At 51.1% G+C, this 8276-nt stretch overlaps 1 long non-coding RNA gene across 1 annotated transcript; it reads left to right on the plus strand.

Moving 5' to 3' along the window:
- The first annotated feature begins 1861 nt into the window (after positions 1 to 1861).
- Positions 1862 to 7868, plus strand: LOC136391629 (uncharacterized). The gene is made up of 3 exons (XR_010748876.1): positions 1862 to 1878; positions 2227 to 2318; positions 7621 to 7868. It is a non-coding gene; the product is annotated as an uncharacterized lncRNA (long non-coding RNA).
- Positions 7869 to 8276: the final 408 nt, after the last annotated feature.

Below are 8276 nucleotides of genomic sequence, written 5' to 3' on the forward strand. Positions count from 1 at the left end.
CCACCACCCCAAACCAAAATCACCCAAATAAAGCAGGATTTTGTAAGCAAATCAGAAAAACCCCAGCGAAAAGGTAAGGAGACAATATGGAAACTAAAGAAATAGCCCATGTGTATGTCAAATTTGGTTAATTAAAATGTTGACTTTTGAATAGTTAGAAAGAATAGGATGCAGAGGATGTCTCTTGTTTTCTGTGCTATCTCACCGTGCCAGGAGCGAGGGGTTGTACACAGAAATTTGGGATTACTTCAGTCGAGGTGGGTGGCCAGTGAAACTCAGTCCCTGGATGGCAGTCAGTGAACCGTGACAAGCAGTTGGTAATCTAGTTACTAGGCTCCTGTCTATATCTTGGCACACTAAAACCACATCCTTGCCAAGATTGGGGCTCCGTGACTGTTTTCAAACTTTGATTTGTGGCCCATTCATGGATCAGGAAACTCAATGGAATGCAAGTAGCAAGGTAAACATTGTTTCATGAAACTTTCATGGCAATAGTATATCTACAAATTCACTCATCCATTCATTCATTCAATCACTCGTTTATTTAATAAATACCTGTTGAGCACCTTTTATGTGCCAGGCACTGGGGATTCAAGAGAAAGTAAAGCATACAAATGTGTGTGTGTGTGCACAGCTGCTCACATGTGCATTCTGGGCCACACTGTAGAATGTATCTCTCACTGTGGGTCGCAGTCAAATAGCAAAGCAGCCACCACTGCCCTAGTGGCTTCATAGGAACATCAGGATATCGAATTGTGTGCCTACTTCCTGTGTTTGTCATAGTGTCATCACAAGAAAAGCACATGCTTGAAACTAATATAACATTGTATGTCAATTATACTCCATTAAAAAAAATCCCAGCACAAGGGGTCTAAAAATCAAGGACAAAAAATGTGTTTTCTTCCCCCAAGCTATTGTTACTGTGAGTATAGATGGTTACAAATGTTCCTCAGTTCATGAACCCCAACTTCCCTTGAGGACCGCTCTTTTATGGTATGACATTTTTCCTCTTTATCTTGTTTTGTTTCCCATTTCCCTCCCCTCTGACCCGTCCCCCTGGGAAAGTCACGTAAACCTCCCTGAGGCTCCAAGTTCTCCTCTGTAAAATGGGAACAGCCACCTCCTGGGGTGTTGTGTTGTGGGAGTTACAGGGGACACTGGCTGAGTGAGGACAAAGGTTTGTGTTGCCAGGGCCCCGCAAGGGGCTTATTGGAGTTGAGCTCCTCCTGCCCCAGGATGGCTGCCCTCTGCCACTGTCCTCTCTTCCTCCCTGCACTTCCAGTTCCCCAGGGACCAGGAGGGTGAAGCTTGTTAGCCCAGAGCTGGGAGCCTGTGGCTGAGCCCAGAGGAAGCGGGGGCCTAGGCTCAGATGCCAGATTGAGCAAGACAGAGAGCCGGCCCCTCTGATCCTGGTCAGAGGTATTTAGTGACACTAGCAATTCTGGGAAATTCGGAGGCAGGAAGTGGAAGATGGGAGAATGAGAGGAAACCCTGAACTGTACCCACAAACCCCTGGTCTGGCCTTTCCTTCAAACTGCAGTGAAGAGTGAGGTGACCGTCTTATAGGGGTGAAGGGGACAGAAGACCCTTTCTCTAGGAAAAACAGTCCTGTCCCCAGCCCCCACTATGTTTTGCCTGAATTCCAACTCCATTTCTCCTGTTTACTGTCCAAAGTCCTGAGGTGAGCAGATGCCAGGTTAGAACCACTTGGACATTCAGACACAGGAGCTCCGGGCCTTCACCGGGACCAGGCCCCTCCCCTCCTCTTCCCTCCTGTCTAGCGCCACATGCCCCACTTCCCCTGGCTCCAGCTCCTCCTTAGCCTTGGGGCTGGGGAGCCTGAGGAGCTCCAGAGTAAGCCCTCCACGTTGTTAACAGGTAACCGAGGGTGGGGAGGACGGAGAGGCTGGCAGGCCTGGGGATGTTTGGGATTAAGGGGACCATAGTTCAGGAACAGTGGGGGCTGGATGGGAAGATGAGCATGTGGAGGGATGTTTCTCCTTGGCCATGGCACAGCCTAAGCCAACACCTGAGACGGGAGAGGACCAGGCTGTATTTCACCTCCCCAAACTCACCTCCAACCTCAGACCCAACCCAGGCTGCCGCCTTGACCTACCCTGACCCTACCCCCCATCCCAGTGCCAGCCTCCATCTGAACTAGCATCTCAGCACAGCATCAGCCTTGCACTCGGCCCCAGCCCTGATTGCAGCTTCGGCTCCACCCAGGTCCAGCTGCTGCACTGGACCCAGAATGGCCAAGGACTTTCAAGACATCCAGCATTTAGACTCGGAGGAAAATGACCACCCGCTCGGTAGAGGTGAGGGGCCAGGAGCCCGTGGGTACAATCCCAGGAGAGAAGACGCATTTTGGAAAGGCAGGGGTGCAGTGTTGGGGGCTTCACTTCACCTCGGTCTTGCTCCGGATTGCTCTGTCTCTCTGAGGCCGCTGTCACAGTCACTCCATGAGCAGGGCCTGGGCACCCCATAGGTGTTTAGGTGTGTGGTGCCAACCAACAGCCCTGCTTGCCCCCTGACCTCAGCTTCCTCTCCGTGCTTAGGACTCAGGAAAGGGTATGTGCTCAGCGGGAAGGGAATAAGTGGAAGCTGGAGGTGACTTCCTCCCCTCTTCCTTCCAACCTTCCTTCTGACATGTGCTGTGTGTGTGACATGGCCAGGCCTGTCTGTGCACATTTTGTGTGGGCAAGGACAGCACATTTAGCCAGGAGAGTGGATTTGTATGTGGGAGGGTGTGGGGATGGGTGGGACAATGGACACAGAGATACAGAGATACTGTGGAAAAGTCCCTCTCTCCCCAAGCCCCCACCTGGGTCTTTCTCTAGCAGATCCTGATGGAAGGCCCCGTGTCTGAGAAAAGGTTTTGAGGCAAGAGAGGCCTGAACCATCCTAGCTGAAGGGCAGGAGCCAGGAGAGGGGAGGGCTGTAGGGTGTGTGAGATGTGGGCGCTGGTGATGGAGTGGGGCTCTGTGGAGACAGCACAGGCTGCTGCTCAGAGCTCGGCGAGAGGAATTGGCTAGCCTGGGCTGGGCAGAGAAAGCCCCCTTTCTGAGGCTGGCAGACTGCAGGGGCTGGTGCTATTGCGGGTGAGGGTGGGGTCTGGCAGGGCAGGAGCTGCAGGGGGGACAGGCGTTCTCACGAAGGCTTCTCCTTTCCTTGGGGTGATGGGCTGGCAGGACTTCCTTCCGGGCAGTAGGCTGCCCAGGGCAGGGGCCACATCTGTCTCACTCCCCTGGTGAGATATACGTGATGTCTGGCATGTAGTGAACACTCAGAAATGCTTTTGGATGATGTTGGATCTTCTGAGGGTGAGACAGTTCAGAGTTGAAGCAGGAGGCTTGGCGAGAATCCAGAGGTTTTGGGTTTCGTGGGAGGAGAAGCTCACCCCAAAGGCCTGATGGATGACGCCACGGGGCACCTCTGAGGTGCTACCACCATCAGCGCATTCTCTCCAGCAGCCTCTGTGGCCTTCAGGTGAGCTGACATCTACCACCTGCCCACCCACAACCATCTTCCACTCATCCATGCCTCTTATATGCCCATGGCTTTCAGTAAATTTGAAACATTTTGCTCATTATCTGCCTTGTCCTTCTCCTTTTTCAAGGACTCCAATTCTGCATCTATTAGTTGTCCTACAGTTCACTGATGCTATTTCCATTATTTTTTTAATTTTACATTGATTTGAGAGAGAGAGGAAGGGAGAGAAAGAGAGGAACAGAGAGAGAGAAGCATCAACTTGTTGTTCCATTTAGTTGTGCATCCATTGATTGCTTCTCCTACGTGCCTTGACCGGAGGACCGAACCCACGACCTCAGTGTGCCAGTAGGATGTTTTCTCCCCTGAGCCGCCAGACCAGGGCCACTATTTCCATTAGAAACATTTTTTTCTCTTGGTTTTTCTTTTTTATATAGTTACTATTGCTATGTCTTTAAGTTTATAACCTTTCCTAATGTATATCTAATCTTCCATTCATTGTACCCAGTATATTTTTTATTTCAGACATTGTAGTTTTCATGTCTAGAAGTTCAATTTGGGACTTTGAAATATCCTCCTTGAGATTCTACTTAACTTTTTGAGCATATGGAATACAGGTATAATGGCTGTTTTACTGTCTTATCTGCTAATTCTAAGGTCTGTATCACTTCTGGATCAGTTTTGATAGATTTATTAACCTCCTTGTTATACAATGTGTTTTCTTGCTTCTTTGTACATCTGGTCAATGTTGTTGGATGCCAGGCATTGTGAATTTTACCTTGTGTGCTGGGTGTATTTGTATTCCCCTAAAAACTCTTGAACTTTCTTCTGGTATGTAGTTAAGTTACTTGGAGTCACTTTGGTCCTTTTTGGTGTTGTTTTTATAACCTGTTAGGCAGGTCTGAAGCGCTACTGTGGCAAGGGCTTTTGGTCCCCACACCCATGCTTGGTGGGTTGTGTTGGTAGGAATAGGCACTATTTCTGGCCCTGGATGAGTGTCAAACATGTCCTAATCCTTTCAGATTGTTTTTCTGGGTATCTGTCATTTTCTTTACCTGCACACACTGCTCAGTGCTGAGTGCTTGAAGGGAACCCTCCACAGATTGCTGGGTTTCTCTGTGCAGCTCTCCTCTGATACTTAATCCTTTTAGGTCTAGTGACCTTGGTCTCCTTAGACTCTTGGCCCCATCTCCTCAACTGGGAGCATGTGCTGGGCTCTGCTTGGATCGCCCCTCCCTGCCCCGTGGCCTGAACGCTTTCTCCCAGCACTGGGCTGGGACAATCATAGGGCTCATCTTGTTAGTGTCCTGTCTCTCAGGGATCAATTGTCCTGTTTCCTGAACTCGTGTCTTGAAGATGTTTGTTTCTTATAGGTATCTGTTTTTTGTTTTGGTTGTGTCTGGGAGGAGGGCAAATCTAGTCCTTATTATTCCATGTTGTGCAGACCTTTTACCTACAAGCTTGCCTAAACAGCACTTTACATGTTTTAACTCATTTCATTCTCAGAAAAACCAGATCACACAACTACTCTTTTTTTTTTTCTTCTTCATTTTTCTGAAGCTGGAAACAGGGAGAGACAGTCAGACAGACTCCCGCATGCGCCCGACCAGGATCCACCCGGCACGCCCACCATGGGGCGACGCTCTGCCCACCAGGGGGCGACGCTCTGCCCATCCTGGGTGTCGCCATGCTGCAACCAGAGCCACTCTAGCGCCTGGGGCAGAGGCCACAGAGCCATCCCCAGCGCCCGGGCCATCTTTGCTCCAATGGAGCCTCGGCTGCGGGAGGGGAAGAGAGAGACAGAGAGGAAAGCGCGGCGGAGGGGTGGAGAAGCAAATGGGCGCTTCTCCTGTGTGCCTTGGCCGGGAATCGAACCCGGGTCCTCCGCACGCTAGGCTGATGCTCTACTGCTGAGCCAACCGGCCAGGGCTACAACTACTCTTCTTACCCACATTTTTTCTCTATTATGGTAAAAACACAATATGGAATCTAGAGGGGTTCGGAGGAGGCGCAAGGCCCAGCCCGCCGAGCCCGGAACCGGGAGGGAGGCCGGCGGTGGCATGAGGCAGGCGGCGCGGCGTCCGTGAGCGAGCGGCGGGCCGAGCAGAGGCCGGGCGCCCCTCCCCGCTGCCAGGCCGAGATTTGCGGCCCACTGCGCCCCCGCCCACCTGCCGCCCTCGCCGTCCTGCCCTTTGCAGCTTGCCTCTTGCCCTCGTCAGAGCTGTGGCCGGCCCGCCCAAGGCTGCGGAGAGCGAGGCGCAGTCCGTTGGCCCGCGAGGGTGCGGCCTGCTGGAGTCTTTGAGGCCAGCAAGGACGACTGGGAAGGGGAGTGGCTGGGATGGCGCATACTCGGCCCCGCGAATACAAGGCGGGCGACCTGGTGTTCGTGAAGAAGAAGGGCTACACGCACTGGCCGGCCCGGATTGATGAACTCCCCAAGGGAGCAGTGAAGCCTCCAGCAAACAAATACCCCATCTTCTTTTTTGGCACCCAGGAAAATGCATTTCTAGGTCCTAAAGACCTTTCTCCATATAAGGAATACAAAGACAAGTTTGGAAAGTCAAACAAACGAAAAGGATTTAATGAAGGATTGTGGGAAATAGATAATAACCCAGGAGTAAAGTTCACTGGACACCAGGCAATTCAGCAACAGAGCTCATCAGAAACTGAGGGAGAAGGCGGGAAAACTGCTGATGGGAGCAGCAAGGAGGAAGGTGATCAAGTTGAAGAATATGGAAAAGGCAGTAGCCGTGGCCACCATCAGAGTCGCCTGGCCCATGCAGGTTTAGGTTTGCATTTAATTCCAGGCGATTGTAGAGAAACAACAGAGCCAAGAGCTGGTGGTCCATTTTCCTTTATTCCTGCTCGCAACCCGGCAGTGAGAAAATACGCACAGCGGGAAAACACTTTCCTTTCCATTAAGGGCTCCCAAAGCCAATGACTTTCTCCAGTTTTTGCTAGAATCAAAGGCTTCACTCAGTCCCTGATGCATGCCTCCATTTTGGCTGGCTCTTCCATGCGGCCTCTCTGCCCTCATACAACATGGGCTCCTCTCCACAAAAATGGGGTATTTCCTCTCCCCAAAATGGCCTCTTAGCTCCTCCTTTTAAAACATATTCGCAGGACAATCCCCTCTTCCAGTACAAATTAGTATAACCAAGCCCCTTCCCAAGCATGAAAGCAATTAGCTGTATCACCTGAGAGCAGCATCACTTGAGCAATGGCCATCTTTAACAAGAGTGAGAAAAAAACAGAAAATACAGATATTACAACTAATTTGCCCAATACATAGTAAGGACTCAGTAAATATTACCTGCCACGGACCACTACGACTAGTCACTGTCCAGGCTCTGAGTGAAAACCATTTGGAAAGAAGAAACAAACTCAGAGTAAAAGGATGGGATCCGGAGGTCTCTTTGGAATGCAGGTAGCTTGCAAGAGCGAGTCTCCATCCCAAACCGCTCTATTTATTGGGCAGAGTAAAATCATTAGCAAATCAAAGATATCTCTGAAACAGAGTCACATTTCCAAGGTAACCCAAGAATTCTCCCAAGTGCAGAAAACCCTCTACCCTGCATAACTGAAATCAACCAACATCAAACCAAACAAAGGGTGAGAGGAAGGGCATGTAAATTGCCTCTAGCAACTTAAACAAGTAGGGATGGGACCAGCAGAAACACTCCAGTATCACAGCTAACAGGGAGGTGTGGGGAAAAATTAAACCTTTAGCAACTTAAGCTAGCAAGTGAGGTGGGGGGTTGGGCAGACTGTCAGCTTGCTGCCAGTCCCCACACCGCTATCCCCCAAAAATCTAAACTGCAAGGACCCTGTCAGCTTGAAGTCTCCAACAGTTACCATTAATCTCTTCTGTTTCCAAAAAGCAAAACAAAAATACCCCACCTATTCTAACAGGTTGATTCTTCCCCTTGAACTTCAGTGTTTGGGGTTGTGGGCTGGTGGCAGCAGTGGGCAGGTGAGACCTGGAGGGGCTTTGAGGAACCCAGTACCCATAGCTGGTGGGTCACCGGGGCTCCTGCCCCCTCTGTTCCTTCCTCCCAACTGACTGCCACTCCTGTGGCTAGTACACAACAAGCAGGAGCTCTCAGTGCCTCTACTATGTTCTACATCCAGGTCCTTTCTTTTTAAATTCATCCTGTCTTGCATTGTCTTCTGACCTGCTCCTCATTACCTGCTCACCTGGCTCCTGCCCCTTTGCCGAGTCCTGGCCGTAATCTCCCACTTCTTAGGATCAGTGGCTGCTCCGCTATGAACCCTGGAGTTCTGCCAGACATCTGCTTCCGGCCTCTCCCGTAGGTTAAAAAAATAAAGCGGGCCTGATCTAGCCCCCCAGAGTTTGCATTCCAGAGGTTTCCTCCCGCCTTCAGGAAGAGTGTGGACTCACCTGCTCCTGTCTGGAGTTGATGACAACCAGATGCGCGTTCTCCAGCTGGCAGTACTTCTCAGCCTCGGGCCAGGTCAGTCCAGAGCGAGAGAACCAGTAGCAGCTGCCTTCAGGCTCCAGCCAGTTAACGGGGCAGCATTCTGTGCCTGTGGGGAGGGGAGTGGGCAGGGGGAGATGAGATCCTGCTGGGGGGGCAGGCACACTGGGAACGGAGACCCCCACTGTCCCTACCATTGCTTCGCAGGAAGGCCATCTGACAAGCCAGGATGCGCAGATCAGCTGGGAAGTGCTTCAGGTGGAAGAGCAAGGTGGCATGATCTAGGGGACAGAGTGACAGACAGTGATGTGGGTAGTGTGGGCACCATACCTACTAAGACCCCGCACA

This window comes from Saccopteryx leptura, chromosome 2 (assembly GCF_036850995.1).
Source record: "Saccopteryx leptura isolate mSacLep1 chromosome 2, mSacLep1_pri_phased_curated, whole genome shotgun sequence".
NCBI lineage: Eukaryota > Metazoa > Chordata > Mammalia > Chiroptera > Emballonuridae > Saccopteryx > Saccopteryx leptura.